The 16,255-nt window shown below is 40.1% G+C and overlaps 1 long non-coding RNA gene across 1 annotated transcript in view; it reads left to right on the forward strand.

Moving 5' to 3' along the window:
* LOC117957008 overlaps positions 1–16,255 on the forward strand; it is a 131,769-nt gene that overhangs the window by 41,179 nt on the left and 74,335 nt on the right. The window contains exon 2 of the long non-coding RNA XR_004659418.1: positions 7,045–7,142. This is a non-coding gene — a long non-coding RNA (uncharacterized LOC117957008). The remainder of the gene's footprint in view (positions 1–7,044; positions 7,143–16,255) is intronic.

The following is a 16,255-nucleotide window of genomic DNA, read 5'->3' on the forward strand; positions in this document are numbered from 1 at the left end:
ACTTGTCATTCTTTCAGGGGGGCGGGGGGGCAAAACCGTGGTAGGGGAAACACTAAGCATACATTTGCATATTTCATCTTGCAAATGCAAGAAGTGAAAACATTTTAAAGTCTTCTTCACTGTACATAAATCTGGTGAGATCACAACAAGATTTTTTTTCTGCAATGAAAGATTGTCATGAGGTAGGCCGCTAACTTTAAACCTGTATTTACTGTACATACAAAACACTTAAGTCATTTTGGCCCCCAAAAAAGGTAACAGTCCCATAGAGCCAACAATGATGAGAAATTTAATTATACGACTCTGACACAACATAAAATACATCATAATACTTTGGCATCGAAACATTTTGAAATCTCTTAACCTAACCCGGTACTTGGAAAGTGTTGCTCAAAACAAAATCAACTTTCTGTTACGGAGAATGAATATGATTTGCTAAGCACTGGCATGTCTTCATCACCTTGTTGTCGTTTTTTGACATTGTTTTGCATGTGTCTCGTCCGTTAACCCTGCATAGTCTGCCAAATAATATAAAGGAACAACAAATGTTCAGTAATATGTTAATAGAACTAGAAAGACTTTACGCTAACAATATATATTAAACACTAACATGCACAGTAGAAGAAATGAGGTAATAGAGTATCATGAAGTCAAATGCAAGAAGCTATTGATTAAGCTAACTTGTTCTTGTTCAAGTTTGAGGCAATTAAGGTTACTGTTAACTTCAGCATCTAGTTATAAAGTTTGTCAGAGCGAAAAAGTACTTTTATTTTTCACTGACAGAAAACGACTTACCGCATGACATAATGTTAGTTTCAGTAGTAAAATAAACCTTCTAGCTTAGCTGTCAAAATGAATTCTGAGTAAGGACTGCTGGGTGCCACAACAGATCCGTTGTGAAGATCAGTCAGGACTGGAGTAGCGCTTCTCAACACCCAGTAAATGTACAGGAAATTATTACATTGCTAAACACAAGCTGTAGTCTTAGTCAAAAATAAAAAAAATGAACCAAAGAACACTAACCCTTTTACACTTTCTTTGTCCAGATTGTTGAACTCCAAATAAAGGCTGTTTACTGATATTTCAGAGCCATGGCCGGCTATGGATTCTAACTTACTCAAACCTCAGTTAGATAAAGGATCAATACTTCAGACAAACTAGACTTAGATATTTAAATGAAAACCCATCTGCCCTTGCACTCTCTCTGCTACAAGGGGATTAAGAGATGTGGATAGCAGGTTAACAAGGGGCATGCATTTTGGTAACTAGTGAGATGTCATCTCTCTTTAATCCTCCCTCAAATAGCCTACTGCATTTATATACCAGAAAAACCAACTAAATTTAGCTAGAGATAAAGGGTTTCCATTTCCCAAAGAGGACTATATTGGTTTTGTGAGTGGCTCAGATTGATTCACAGACAGAAAGTCAGACAGTGCGCGTCTCGGCGTTCAGTGCTTGCTGTCACCACCGGTGTGAGACCGACCAAATTTGCCTTCCCTGCAGTGCGGCACTGAAGTAGCAGTCACCGACATGCTCACACAACTTTCTCCCACTTCTCCCCCCAAATGGCTCCCATAGGTCGGATCCTAATACTATGGTGTGCCTTTTTCCCTGCTCCCCACCCCACTCTCCTATTCTGTTGACTGCGACCTCCTCTTTCTTTAGCCTGTTTTTTACTCTGAAACGGACTCCTTCTCAATGACACAGTGCTGTTGGCCTGCTTTTTATTTCACTCGTCTTATTTTGTTCTCTCTCTTTCTCTCTGGCTGGGAGCTTATCTGAGAGGCTCAGCTGCTGGTTGGCTTTCCACAGAGAACCCCACAACAAAAACAAAATTGGAAAATATATACAGTAGCTCTGTGGCATAGCTTTATTTATGTTGAGTACTGAAACGATTTAACTATTTACGGTAACCTTAACTTGAAATGTGAAAAACAAAAAGCCCTCCAGTCTTCATCTGGCATGAATACACCACTGGGTGGCTCAAGGGAGAGAGGTGATGGCTATGTATTTGAGTATTTTGGGTATCTGCGCTGTCCTCTCCAAAATTTAAGCTTGTCATAGAATACATAACAGCCTTGTTTTAAGCTTGTAATGATGCATCTTTGGTTAATTTAATGGAAATCTTTAATCTAAGACGTAGGAGGGTTTTTTCAATTCTTAAATTAGCATTTGAAATCTAAAGATTTGACCCAAATTTGAAATTACACTATAAAGTGGTTAACTATGCAATAACCTGTCAATCCGAGAAGCTGAGTAAAGAACTTATACCTGCATTTATATGCGGATATTTAAGAGAATTGCTGGGTTGTCATCTGGATCTGGTTGCTAATCAGAATGTAAAGAATGACCGGTGCCCTGGAGAGGAAGTCTTGGACCGGATATCTGCTGGCTACGTTGGAACCCTAGATATAATGGCCACTAAAGCAAAGTCTGACTGATGGCCAGTTGGTTCTGAGGTTATAGATTTTCTGAAGTATGGCAATGACCAAACAAGCACGTTGACTAGCGGGGATGTAGAACCTCACACTGTTTGGTTGGTAGGCCGCTGATCTAACCACCGGACAAAGTGGGCCCTGCCAGGTGCTCTTGAGCAAGGCACCTTACCCTTCCAACCGCTCCGGGCACTAGTCCAGCACTGGCAGCCCTCTCACTCTGACATCTCTCCATTTGTGCATGAATTGGTCCTGAGCGTGTGTATGTATTTCAGGCCTGTGTGTAGTTATTACTAACAAAACCGAGAGTAAATTGTAATTTCCTCACAGGGAATCAATAAATAGTATAAATTAAATTAATAAATCAAAGTGACAACCAAACGTGCAACGAATGAACGAAGTGTAGACACAGCCTTGTTTATCAATAGCAGTGTCCATGTATGAGTGTTGGACTGTTCACACTTAATTAACCTTATGGGCCTGATTTTTAACATTTGTAAAAGAGAAAAGTGTGGGACTGAGAGAAGTTATTTCAATTTCCTTGTCATGTAAACCACAGCCCTCTTTATTGGTGACACCTCAACTCTAGCTTTCCCATAGACATTCTGTTTTGGCTGGAATGATGGGTGATGAGATGACTGTGGCAGCAGCTGGATAGTGCAGGGGAATTATCTCTACTTGGGGACTGGGTGAAATGGGTTTGAAACCTAGCTGGAGCAAACCCTCAGTTAAGTGGGGTGGTAATGGAGGTGGAAAATGAGATGTGTGATGTGCAAGAAGTGTTTTTGCCTCGCAGGCACACAGCTTTGAAGCTGCTTCAGGGAGATCCCTGTCCAGAAGCTGCAACACTGTGCATGTTGGCAATATGCCTCTAGAGTCCCGGTTGGTCTTAATTGTGACCCCACCCAAGGCGGAAGCTCCCCCGTCTTTTGGCACAACCTAACCAAAATCGGCCTGGTGACATTTACTCGCGTGTTGTGGCCAAACGCAGGAGGAGACAGGAAAAACCATGGATAAGATTGTTAAGATAACATGCATGACTAGCAGGCTAACAACCAAACTCAACAAAGTTGTAAATTTTAGACTGACGATGCTTACATGATTTCCAAGTTCCCGTAACCAGAAGCTTTGGTTTCCATTCAGTTCAGGACGTTGAGACACATGTAACTATGGATTTTATTTTAAGTAACCCATAGAATCTTCTTTGGCAAGATTTCTCCACTGACAAAGAACTGAAAAGGGCAACAGACACTGAAGGATTCTGTAGTTTTGGAATCTGAACATTCTACATTATTTCACTCTGCACATTTAGGTCCTGTAGGCTTTTTTCTCTTAGTGCCAGAATTTCATTTTCTGTAATGAAAACAAATTTGAAGTGATAGAGAGACACTCTTTATATATTCCCTTCTTGGTACTTTAGCTGATTAGGCAGGTGTGTTCTAAAACCTGAAGACCTCTTCTTCAATAGATGTAACCTTGTGACCCGTAATTATTGTCTATATAACACTTGAAGCAATGATCATAAACACAAATTGGTCCATTTATTGATGAAGGTCCAGACTGAAAAAAGAACATCAGCATAATGCTCTTGGATCTTTTGACCATATAATTTCCTACTTCGTGTCTTCATCAACTTGAATCAATCCCATCAATGGTCGTTTTGATGCCCATAAAGGAACGGGGAGCTGACATCGATACTGCTTCATTCCCAAGAATTCAATACGTCAGCTGGACAAATACTTTTCTAAGAGATGATCCAGCCCTGTCTGCCTCTGTTCTACGTCTCCACATTGGGAGGCGACTTCCATCATGCAGTATGTCATTATTATAATATTTTATTTTTGAAAATGGTTGTGAAGATAATACATCCATCCCTGTGATTATATTATTAGTGACTGCTTGGGTGATGACCAACACTTCAGATTCTCATTTTCCAAAGACTGAAAACATCATTAGTGCAACTGAACCAGCCTTGTAGAACATTGTTTTTAGTCAATTCCTTCAGATATGTAAAATTGTGTTTGAGAGTCAGTCATTGTTGGTATGTGTGATTTGGTGATTTTAGATGAATGGCATCATTTGTTGAAGGAGTAAAAATGGGACTCAGATTTGAAGTTTGACTTCTTGGCACCAGTAGCGTGTACATTACATGTTTACATTTGGTCTAAATAAATAACTGCTATTTGTAACTCCGAATAGCCAACCGCCATGCCAGATTATGAGATCCTTCCTACAAAGAAGCGAGACACAAAATAACCCCAGATGATGTGGAGCATCATTAGTTGTCTTTTTGTAGTTGTAGTTTTGTATGTCTTTGTGGTCGCCTGCACTATGAAGGTGACACCTGCCTTCACATCATTGGACAGGTGGCCAGAGATGCAACACATTGAAAAAGTTTAGACCCTTAAGGGCAGTACTTTAACTGCCATGGAACAGTCAATAGTAATGGTTGTCTTATTTCAAAATGTTTCAAAAGTATTGATTCAATGTGAGTCACTGAAACCAGGTGTATGAATGTTCTAATTAAAACTCGTAGGCAGTGAAGTGACCTTCTTCCTGACCTCATCGGGCAGAAAAGGCTGTTACCCGGGTGGTTGGGATCTTTGATGAATCCCCCAGCCTGTTGCTATGTTTTTAGCTGGGACAGCTACAGCTTTACAGAAAGTGATTTGGGGCCTTTGTAGCCCTTCCAGAAGCTCAATAATCCAGCCTTAAAGACAGTGACTTTTCTGAGACTTTCCACAGTTTGCATTAATAATTACAGAGCAACAAATCCACAACTGAACGGCTATTTAGTCATCTTTTTTATTGGTAAAAAGAATTCTCCACTAGCTGTATCTAGAATACAAGATGACGGCTGACTGTATTGACCAATCACATGCTGTTTTGGCGAGTTGGGGTGTGTGTGTGTGTGTGTGTGTGTGTGTGTGTACGGACACAGAATGAAGGCTGAAATAAGGGTGACTGGGCTTACTGATGTCTGATAGCAGAAAGAAAACCTTTTTGGATATAAGCGTATGGATTTTGTTGGGGGAAAAAAAACTAAATAGTTTCCTATATTTGTTAGTTACAGAGTTTATTTTTGTTTCCTCCAATCGCCAAGACTTGGGAGAATAATGTTCAAAGTTTTGTTATTGTTCTGTGTTATTTTAAAACATTGCTGAGATTAAATGTCCGTTTATTCTTTTCTTTTGTCTTTTATAGTCGTGTCACACTTCATATCCTCCCTGCAGCATGCACATCCTGATAGCCCAGGTTGTCTTCCTAACCTTGATTGTGCAAAACAGGGTCCTTGGCTTAAAAACGTTGAAGACCCCTGGATTAGACCTCATTATTAACCCCCTAATGAAACAGGTTTTCAAGAACGCTACACAGGCTGACATTAGATGAAGCAAAGTTTTGATTTGTGGATTCATTATGTGTAGTCAAAGAAAGATTTTTTTTTCTTTCACTTCAATTAGAGTGTTCTTGGAGTCTAATGGCATTTAATGCTCAACTGTAGTGGTTCGTACACCCACATACACTACACATAATCAACACAGTTCACATCAAAATGATTGGTTCTTATAAAATAGGTTATTACTCTATTTCATTTATCACTGTTTAGATCAGACCTTTAATTTCTACATACAACTAACATCACATCTTCACCGTTGTGTCAGGTCTATTTTTGTTTGTGTGTTCTATAATTTTTCACTAATTGCGTGCTATTAGTTATTGCACTCTGAGGTTGTAAAAAAGCTATTTTTAAGCTAGTTTCTAAAGGTGTGAAGAACAGACTTCAGTTGAACACACCACTCTGATGTTAGCGCTTGTTGCATCTCTTTCATCTGGATGGTGTTTGAGAGCATCTGCAAAGCATCTCCTACCTTTTCTCACATTCAGCACCACCACTGTGGGTGAAATGAGATAGATATAAGCGGCCTGTGTGTAATCTTCATGTAAAAAAGCAATCGCCTGCTTTCAAATGCAAAGTTTTTCTTGCTTTCGGGACAGAATCCACCCAGAAGAATTTCAGCGTTTCCAAATGCTGATACAAACACCTGAGATCCGTCTGGATTTGGGATTGCAGTCGGCTGAAATCACTCAATCTGTTATGAGCCGTCAGCTGGCATTGACTCCGGTGTTTAGTATTCCACAGTGTCCTCCTGTTTGACTCCGCCTGTCGTCCGGGCTCGGTTACAAACTCTCAGGGACCACAACAGCACTTTGACAATGACATCTGCTCTGCGCTACCACAGCCAACATAAAGCAGAATCAGTCAGACTGCATCATTTAGTCTTACTGTTTTTTATCACTTTTCGCGATTTATTTGCCTTCCCTTTTTATAGAATGAGGTATTTTGTTGCTCAGAGTTTAAAAGCCAATTGAAGCTGTTTGTTTACAATGCTAACACAACATATTGCTCGTATTGTTGAACCAAACTGATGAGTTAAATCAAGGTAGAATCCATTATCTTGACGCATTTCCCTTACTAAAATTAAACTGAAATCCCACAGAAACCACAAAGGAGCAGGGATGGAGAGTAGCTGTATGGCTCTGCGATGTGGAGTATGCAAAAGCACCTGCAACGTTTGGAAAATTTTGTGTGTTCTTATGCTTTTTATAGGGACATAAATCTTCCATGGTGTGACGACTCTTGCCAAAATAAAAGTGACTCCTGAGGAGCCAGAGGCATCCAGAGACTCAACATGGGAGGATCCACAGGTACATTCAAATTAGATTTCCATGATCATGCAGGCTCTCAGCAGCATCCTGCTGAATGATATCTCCTTTTGTGAAAAGGGGTTTCTACCAGCAATGGCGCAATAAATGTGAAAAACAAGAGTTCAGTCTGCAAAAATGCAAATTGGCTGCTGACCTCAGTGGCATTCAGTAGGCAATTTAAATTATAAAGTATAAAAATCTCACTTTTACTGTTATAACCTCATTTCTGTAATGGACTAATTAAATGGAGAAAGTTTAAGTGCAGTAGTAGATTCACTTTTTTTATTGTAGTCCAGGACCTCCCTCATTGTATCAAATAGCTCAATTTTTAATTTCTAAATATTATCCTTTCATAACAGTTTCTACTCTGCTAATCAAGAAGAAGTGGGTAGTGGGTACTGAATGTTGTGCCTGAAGCTGGATACAAAGGGCTTTTTTTAAAAGCTCACAGATTTCGTTTGAAGAATCCTACAATGCAAACACATACTTGCTTGCTGCATATTTATTATCTCATAGTGCAAGATTAATAAAAAGAAACAACTATGTGGCCGGGTTGGTTCAGTTGGTAGAGCAGGCGCACGTACTGTATACTTGGAGGTTTATGCCTCAATGCAGAGGTCCAGGGTTTGAGTCCGACCTGCGACAATTTCCTACATGTATTCCCCCCCTCTCTCCCCTTTCTCACCAAGCTGTCCTGTCCATTAAAGGCGGAAAAGCCCCAAAAAACCTGACTATACTTAACAACCATGTATCATTTAATCCGGAGGATCACCAGATAAGGTAACGGCAAATGAGACAAATTCCAACAAGCAGTCCTAAACAAAAGGCCAAATACCAATCTAAGGGAATGCTTAATAAACTGACGTTGCAACAAAGTTGGACATTAAAAGTAAACTAAAGTGATTTGTGAGGCCAAGGAGAAACTTACTTGTGGTAATAAATAAGGCCCAGGCAATAAGTATAAAATAGAAAGACTTGTGCAGTCATGGGAATCATTTTGTCTTGGTATTAATTTTGTTTGCCTTCAGAAGCGCCTGCTCTAAGCGCCGCTTGCATCCATCTCTTCCAATTAGTCTAAGTCTTGCCAAAATATGACTTTCTGCAGCCTCCCGCTCTGTTACGATGGTTGATGTCAGGATTTGGTTTAAGCACAGATATATTTTAATGAGCTAGTTTGTCGTTAAATTAGCAGGCTAAAATGCATTGATCCAAGTTATTTGCCATTCACTGCATGGCCGGCATTCTGGCAGTGAGTGTCCACAGGTCGATGAGGAAAGGTTACACAAAGACTTTGTGAATGGAGTATTTTAATCACTAGTTCAAACTTTATACATTGCTGTATAGGTCATATGTTGCCTTTAGTAACGCTCTTTGCAATCAGTTGCAACGATTAGTGATAAAAAGACTAGCATTGTTATCATGGTCTTGGCCTTACATTTTTTCATAGAGTTCAATAAAATAATAATTAAATGTCAAAACCAATGATTATTGTGCGGATTGTGACATACAGTAGCCTATTGATGAGATTTAACACAGTCAATTCATTAATGCTGGGCGGGGCGAGGCAGGCAGCGTAGGAATAAAAAAAAGAGAAAGCGAGAGTTGAAGTGACATTGCTTGGTTGTTTCAGGAAACAGTCACCTATTGTTACGCACCCTCCACGGCAGTTCAGTGCTTGTGTTTTGTTGTTCAAGTTACTTTATTTGTACCCAGAGGTAGATATTGTTTGCAGTAGAGTCTTCTACACTACGGGTGGAACGGTACATGTATTGGTATGGAACTGAAACGGTATGGGCGTCTCGGTTCGCTACTAGAATTTACACAAAGAAGATTAATGAATGTAATGTTGAACTACTGTTAGATACGCGTTTCTACCCCGCCCTTAGCTCTGAAGCTCCCGGGCGGCTGCTACATGTTGACGGTCCAGTAAGTGAGTCAGAGCAAGCAGCCGTAGGAAGAGTAGCCTAGCCTATGGTGAGTGGAAGGGACCCACAGAAAAACTTAAATTTCCCAGGCAGTTCTAGTCGTACAGGTGAGAGAGTGGTGGTTAAGATGAGGACTGTGTGGGGGCATTGTTCAGCAGTTATGTATGAGTGGAAATACATCTAACACGCTGTGCATAACATAACGCACATACGCCATCACCCAGAGGTGCCAGTTGCTGGAACGAGCCAACAAAAAAAATACCTTAAGCAGCCTTTAGATAAAAAATAGGGCCAAAAAAAATCACTGAAGCAATCGGAATTTACAAGTCATCTTTAATGGGCCCATATTCACGCATAGAGGAACCTGGCTTTAAGTATTTGTTGTCTCTACTCAAACCTCGTTACTACATGCCATTCCGTCCACATATAAGGCAATCCGTAGCGCCTTCCATATACAACCAAACACGGACGTTGATGGAGCACGAGTTGTCAGCTGCACCCTCTGTTTCCCCAACGACTGATGGTTGGACATCTCCTCGTGCTACGGAAAGCTATCGCACAGTGACTGCTCATTTTATTGAGTGGGAAATGAAAGCTTCAGTTGTTCAGACGCGGCCGCTGTGTGAGCAGCACACAAGCACTCACCTAGCTGAGAAGCTACAGAAGGTCGTGGCAGAGTGGAAACTAGAAAGGTATGCCTGTTGCACTTAATAGCAAGAATACTTTCTCTTGTGGGGGAAGGTCTCGCCTAAGTAGAATTTTTTTGTTTATTATTCTATGTAATTTGCACTTCCATAAATAAGAGATGCTCTGTTTCAGTTTTATAGCTGAATGTCTTATTTTGTTTACAAGTTCCAGATGGAGTCTAGAGATTTATTAATTGTGTACTTATTTTGTACTGTTTACATCTTACTTTACATACAGTACTTCAGGCTGGTGCAGCTAGCTAAGGGAAGAAACTGTGTTGCACTAGGTGGTACAGCCTGAGACATGCACAGAAAAAAATACTTGCCTTCTGCATGGTTATGCATATGGGAGAAAGACAAAGAGGCACAAATCACATAACGTTCAACTTAAGCTTAAATTAATTAATTAATTGCATTTAAAAATAATTAATTAAAAAGTTCTTACTGGTCCAGATTACACCTAAATATTGATGAACTAAATGCTATTAGTTAAAACAGAGACGCTAAAGGCACTGATGTTCCAGGGTGGCCGCGAGTCCTTAAAAAGTCTTAAATTACGTTTCCTAAAATTAAGGCCTTAAAAAGCATTAAATTGTCTTAATTTCAGATTGGATAGGTCTTAAATATGTTTGTGTCATGTCCCGGCAAAAATGCAGGCAATCTGTTGTCAAATTTTTTTTTTTCCGGTAGGCTTTGCGCTGCGTTGTCGCGGTAACATAAGCCCATTTGTACATGTCCTGTCCCCTGACCAATCGGCTATCCTAACCTTAACCACTTCAACCAATCAAGCTGCTTCGTGGGCGGGCTTTAAAACAACGAGTATCCTTGGTTAAGGTCGGAGCCTGAAAATGCTTATGAAGCGAACTGCGTTATGTGTCGGAAGATTTTCCAACTTGGGAAAATGGGGATCAGAGCGGTGGAATCGCACGTACAAAGAAAAAAACACAGAGACTACGTAATGGCACGCCACCTACCCGCCATCGCTAGTTTCTGCTCCACCGCTAGCAACGATGTCAACGCTACAATGCTAGGTGTTACGATGGGAAATCCACAGCCAACAATGCCAGCTGAACTACAAGCAGTTTGTGGCTCTAAGCCAACACTCGGAGCAGAGGTGATGGGGGGGGCAGGGGACCGTGACAAGCCACAATTCATACAGGTAAAATGACGGGACTTAGGAAGTGTTCCAAGCAATGCTTCCAGATTCAAGGCTTGTACAGTCATTTACCTGTGGAAAAGACAAGACCAGATATGTGGCTAAATTTGGATTGACACTCTTTTGGGAAGGCTTTCTCTAGTGCCAAGTCACTGTTTTGTTTCATATATAATATGAATTGTTTTACAAGTATATTCACAAGAGCTCAGGAGTAGAGATCAGAACGTGAACAAAAATTGGTCACATTGAGACCTGAAAACAGTGTTTTTTATTATTTATTTAATATTCACTTGATGTTATTTCACTTGATGTTATAACCATTTGTTCAAGGGACCCACATGTTCTGAAAATATTGTAATAATATAATTTAGGACAGCAATTACATTTTTGTTATTCTTTCACATTACACACATTAAGTCAATGTTCTTAAACTCAACCGATTATTGTCATTTTACCATACTGTTAATTTTGTGTTTACTTGGAAAGATACTGTATATTTCCACTTTGTATTTCAATCGTAAGTTTGGTCTTAAATTTCATTTAGAATTGGTATTAAAAAGTCTTAAAGTCTTAAATTTGACTTGTTAATACCTGTAGCCACCCTGTGTTCCCTGTGTACAGTAATCTAAACAGGACTCACACACTGCGGCATAGACGAGTCTCTAGTTACATGATTGTCCACCACGAGTTGACGTCGGGTTGTTTTTCTCCAAATGTTGACTTGGACTTAAGTTTTTGCTCCAAGCATTCCAAATAAATGTAAAGACCTGCGTTTTTACCGGACTGTCTTGACGAGTGACGGCCACCTTTAATGTATGTGAATGATTGCTCAGCCAAAATTGAAAATCAAATACCCACCCATCCAATCAGTATTCCAATTTTCGGATCTAGACCTAATTAATTTTTCACGTTTGTCAGTTTATGCCCCATAGAACAATTTGCCAATTGAAAGCCTCCTATAAAATGAATTAAAGAGTTTCAAAATGGTTCAAACTAATTGTTTTGTGGTATCCAAAACTTCCTGAAAAGTGTAGAGGATAAGCTGGTGAGACTTTTATTGTCTTAATGTCTTCTCTTGTTATAAATAATTCCAAAAAGAGACCAACAGTAAGAACATCTTACTCTCTCTGTCTTACTGTTCCGACTTCCCTTCTTTGGCTTTTAGGCTCTTATTTTTTACTGAAGAAAATAAAAAAAATATTATTTTTCTACCTAAATCTTTAAATATGGCTGACTAAAATAATGGTAGACCTTCTAAAAACCTTTTTTTTTTTTATAGCTCCTACTACGTGAGCCCTGTCTCTGTGCATAACGTAGAGTTCTTCCTGCATGTCTCTATGACGTGTAACAACAGACAGCCAATCACAGACATTATTGGATCTTGGTAGAAGCATACTGCATGCTTATTGGCTTATTGGCACTGATTAGAGTTACTCCTAAGGTATTAAAATTAGGTATTGAATGTCTAGGCATTTTTCAATACTAATCTGTGCCTAACAACAAGTGTAGAATTTACCAAGCCCTAGTTTATTGTAATGAAGCAACCAAGCAGCAATATCCGGGCCTGAAAAGTGAAGCCAATACAGAAATGTGTTGAGCCTGCATTCTATCTATTTATCCAGAAGTGGGCGAGTCCACTGTCTCCAAACATTAGTCAGATTGTAAAGAAGTCTGTTGGGAAATGAGCCTATGTCTTATTTGATTTATTAACAACATAAAACATTATCTTAACGTGCTCAATCGCAAGTTTCAAGTCTTCTTCAATACAGCATGATGTTTATTTTGTAACTTATGGTCCCATTTATTTTAAAATAGACAACAAAGCAGGGGATGTGTAGGGGCGTGGCTACATGCCAACCTGTCAATCAAGACAGAGGCTTTGCGATGCTAACCATGGCCCTGGGTACATTCAAATAGACCTGGACTGGGTTGTGGCTGTTGTTTTCTACATTGACCCTCTCACTGTATGATTCTAGTTCATTGGAACATGTTGGTCAAAGAAATGTTTTGTTCGGTAGCATCTTTCCAATCAAAGCTAGCTAGCGCTAACGTTGGCTGTTAACTTAAGGAAAAGGCTTGATGATGTTCAACCAGCTCCGTCTTTGTACTACCTGACATGCAGATAAACAGTGCCAGTGCCTGGAGGCCCCCATTTACCGGTAAACTCCGCCTGATGACTCGTGTCAGCAGGTTGACAACATTAGCATTTACCTCAGCGCAGCGCCATTGTACCATAAGACAGAACACTGGCTTAGTTGCTTAATTCTCCCCAGCTCCGCCCTCTTGTCCAAATACAACAGGATGGCGACGTGGTTGTTGTGGTGACGTCACTGATGCTAGAAAAATGACTTGGTACTGTGAGACCAGGACTAGTAGTTTGGTTTAGCGCAGCTTGAGTTAGATTTATCCATTTTTAAGCATAATTTAGTACAGTTGCTTCTGTTATCATAACCAGAGCAATAACTGTTATAGAAGGCACGACAGCCCGCCTAGGACATCTTGATTTGCCCCCAACCAAATCATGTTAAATTTTCCTATTATAACAAAAACACACAGTTTATTAGTTTAGTTGTTTGCCATTTATTGAAATACACATATATTTTTTATTATGATGGCAGCCCGTCTGAAATACGATCTCTCATTTTACAAAAATAGTTTACCCAAATTTGTTTCTGAAAACATTTTATGTGAGAAATAGGGTTAGGGTCAGAATACATTAAACGGGCAGGTGCTCTCTACAGCGTTAAGCGGAGAAAAGGTGTTTATCATGCGGTGATGACGGTTAAGAATAGACATTAAATGACTATTTATTGTTGCTTATATCTTTTTTTTCCTCACTCTCCGCTGTGAGCTTAAACGCGCCGTGCTCCGCTGGGTGACAACTTTCCAGCCATTGTTGTTTGTTGTACTGTGTGCACGCTTAAGCGGCCATGTGCAGCCCCTGGCCAATAATGGGACGCAGGAACAGGAACGCAGTCTCGGCCAAGTGTTTGACTATATGTGTGTAGTAATTCCTTGGCGCCTAGAAGAGATTAATGCCAAGCACCTGATCAAGTGTTTTTAGTAAATATCGACGGATAATGATCGCGGCAGATCAATCGGGGCATCCCTAATATGTATATTTTGGTTTAAATGATGCATTAAAGCCCTTTCTACACTAAATACCTTTTTTCCCCTGAAAGTGTAATATGTAACATCTAATATGTGTGTCATCATTGCATGTGCATGTAAAAAAAACAACGTAATCATTGTTAAAGGATCCTTCTTAACTCGTTAACTTTTTTTTATAATGTAAAGTTTATTGATTATACTTTATAGATAGCTGAACCTTATTAAGCATTAGAGCTGCCTATAGAGAATACTTCATTTATCAGATTATGTATGCATTTACTCATTAAACAGCAGTCTGTCAGACATCCCAGGCAGTAAATGCATCTGGGAAGATGGCTTCCAAAAACAATAAGGAACAGAAATCATGAATCATCTGTGCTCTGGACCGTTTCAAAGGAGATAAGGCGCTTCAAAGGAAGAGATGCTGAATTAAAGAGCAAGTGCTTGGTGGCTTTGTTGTCGTCTGGTGGGATCCAGTCAGGTGGAAATGTGTGCTTCTGTCTCAAAGATAGAGCGACACTGGAGTGTAATCTGTGCCGTCTCACAGCCTGCAGCTGCTGTTTTCTTCAGTGTCAATATTAGCCTCATTTAAAAGTAATGCTTGAAATATCTTGAACACGATATCTCATCAGCTTTCATAGTGATTACACATTTTTCAAATAATGGATCTCATTACAATTTGGAGGCTAGAACTGTGTTTTCGGGCTGTAGGAGCTATTACCACCTCAGCCCGCGTGGATGGGAGGACTGTTATTTCACTTCAGGAGTCCAGGAAATGTAATTTTCTCCAGCCTAATTTCTTGCAGAGGTTGAAGCCTGTAGGCCGAAAAATTTGCCATCGTGTGATTTATTTTTTTCCCTTCTTTTGTTGCAAGTATGGACGTAATGCACCCAAATGGTAATGGTGCCAAAGGTAAAGGTCTAACATTTAAACTTCAACAGACAATAATTCCTCCCCCAGTAAGATGATTATCAGGTAAGGGTGTTACTGCCTTACTGGTACAGCTGCTGTGAGGTAGAGCTGGGAAACTTATTGAGATTTTACCGATATCGATAAAATCAATGTATGCTACCGGCTCACCACCAAACCGCACGCTAACGAGGCAGATTTTTAGTTTGTAGGGACCAAAACAGAGCTTAAAGAAGAGTGAATGTTGGACTTAAACTCGTCAACTCTAAAAGTTAAACGATTGCTAAGGCTGGATTCTACTGTTGCTTTGTGTCTGCAGGATGCACAACAACACTATAACATGTCAGCGTTGTGCTCACAGCGAGTTTACTGGCTTCGTCTCTGGTGCACGTTTTGCTGGTTCCAATGTTACATGATTGCTGGATATACCAAGCAAACTTTTCTGAAGCACAAGCAGATAGCTGACAGGAATTGGAATTTAAAAAAAAATAATAATAATTAAAAAAGGTGCTACCATAACGTTGGGTCTTCCATGTCTACCCTTCACAGTAAAAGCCGGCTTTAATTCACTTAGAGCATTTCGCCTAGAAGAAACTCAATAAATGAACACCTCTGCTGAAGTGTTAAATTAGTCAAGGATAATAATGATGAGAAGACACAGGACCGTTAAACCCTGACTGTGGCAATATCAACATGCAGTATCGTTGACGAAAAAGACAACACCAAAATGAAGTTAAAGAAAAACCCTTAATTTGCATTGCCTTCCACCTTTTCTTCTGACCCTAAACCCCCCCTCCTCTGTGTGTGTGTGTGTGTGTGTGTGTGTGTGTGTGTGTGTGTGTGTGTGTGTGTGTGTGTGTGTGTGTGTGTGTGTGTGTGTGTGTGTGTGTGTGTGTGTGTGTGTGTGTGTGTGTGTGTGTGCGCGCGTCTGTGTCTGCGTCTCTGTACTTGGTCCGGTTCTGGTGGTTGATTAACGTAGATATTTCCCGATTAGCTCTCATAACGCGGCCGGATGGGTAGTGCACTGCCATGTGTCCATGAGGCAAGTGTCTGTTAACTGTCAGTTAAATATGGGAATCCACTATCTTCCTCTGATCCAGAAGTTGACTGTAAGTCAGTTGTAGGCTATACAGTGGAGTTGCATATTAGGTGGTCTGGGTTTCTTCTGTAAGTCATTTTGGAGTACAATTTGGATCTGGAGAATGCTACAAGCAGCACCACCATAGGCCATATTTACATATGTAAATTTACATATACAGTGGGTACGGAAAGTATTCAGACCCCTTTAAATTTTTCACTCTTTGTTTCATTGCAGCCATTTTCCA

The sequence above is a fragment of the Etheostoma cragini genome, chromosome 14, assembly GCF_013103735.1.
Source record: "Etheostoma cragini isolate CJK2018 chromosome 14, CSU_Ecrag_1.0, whole genome shotgun sequence".
NCBI lineage: Eukaryota > Metazoa > Chordata > Actinopteri > Perciformes > Percidae > Etheostoma > Etheostoma cragini.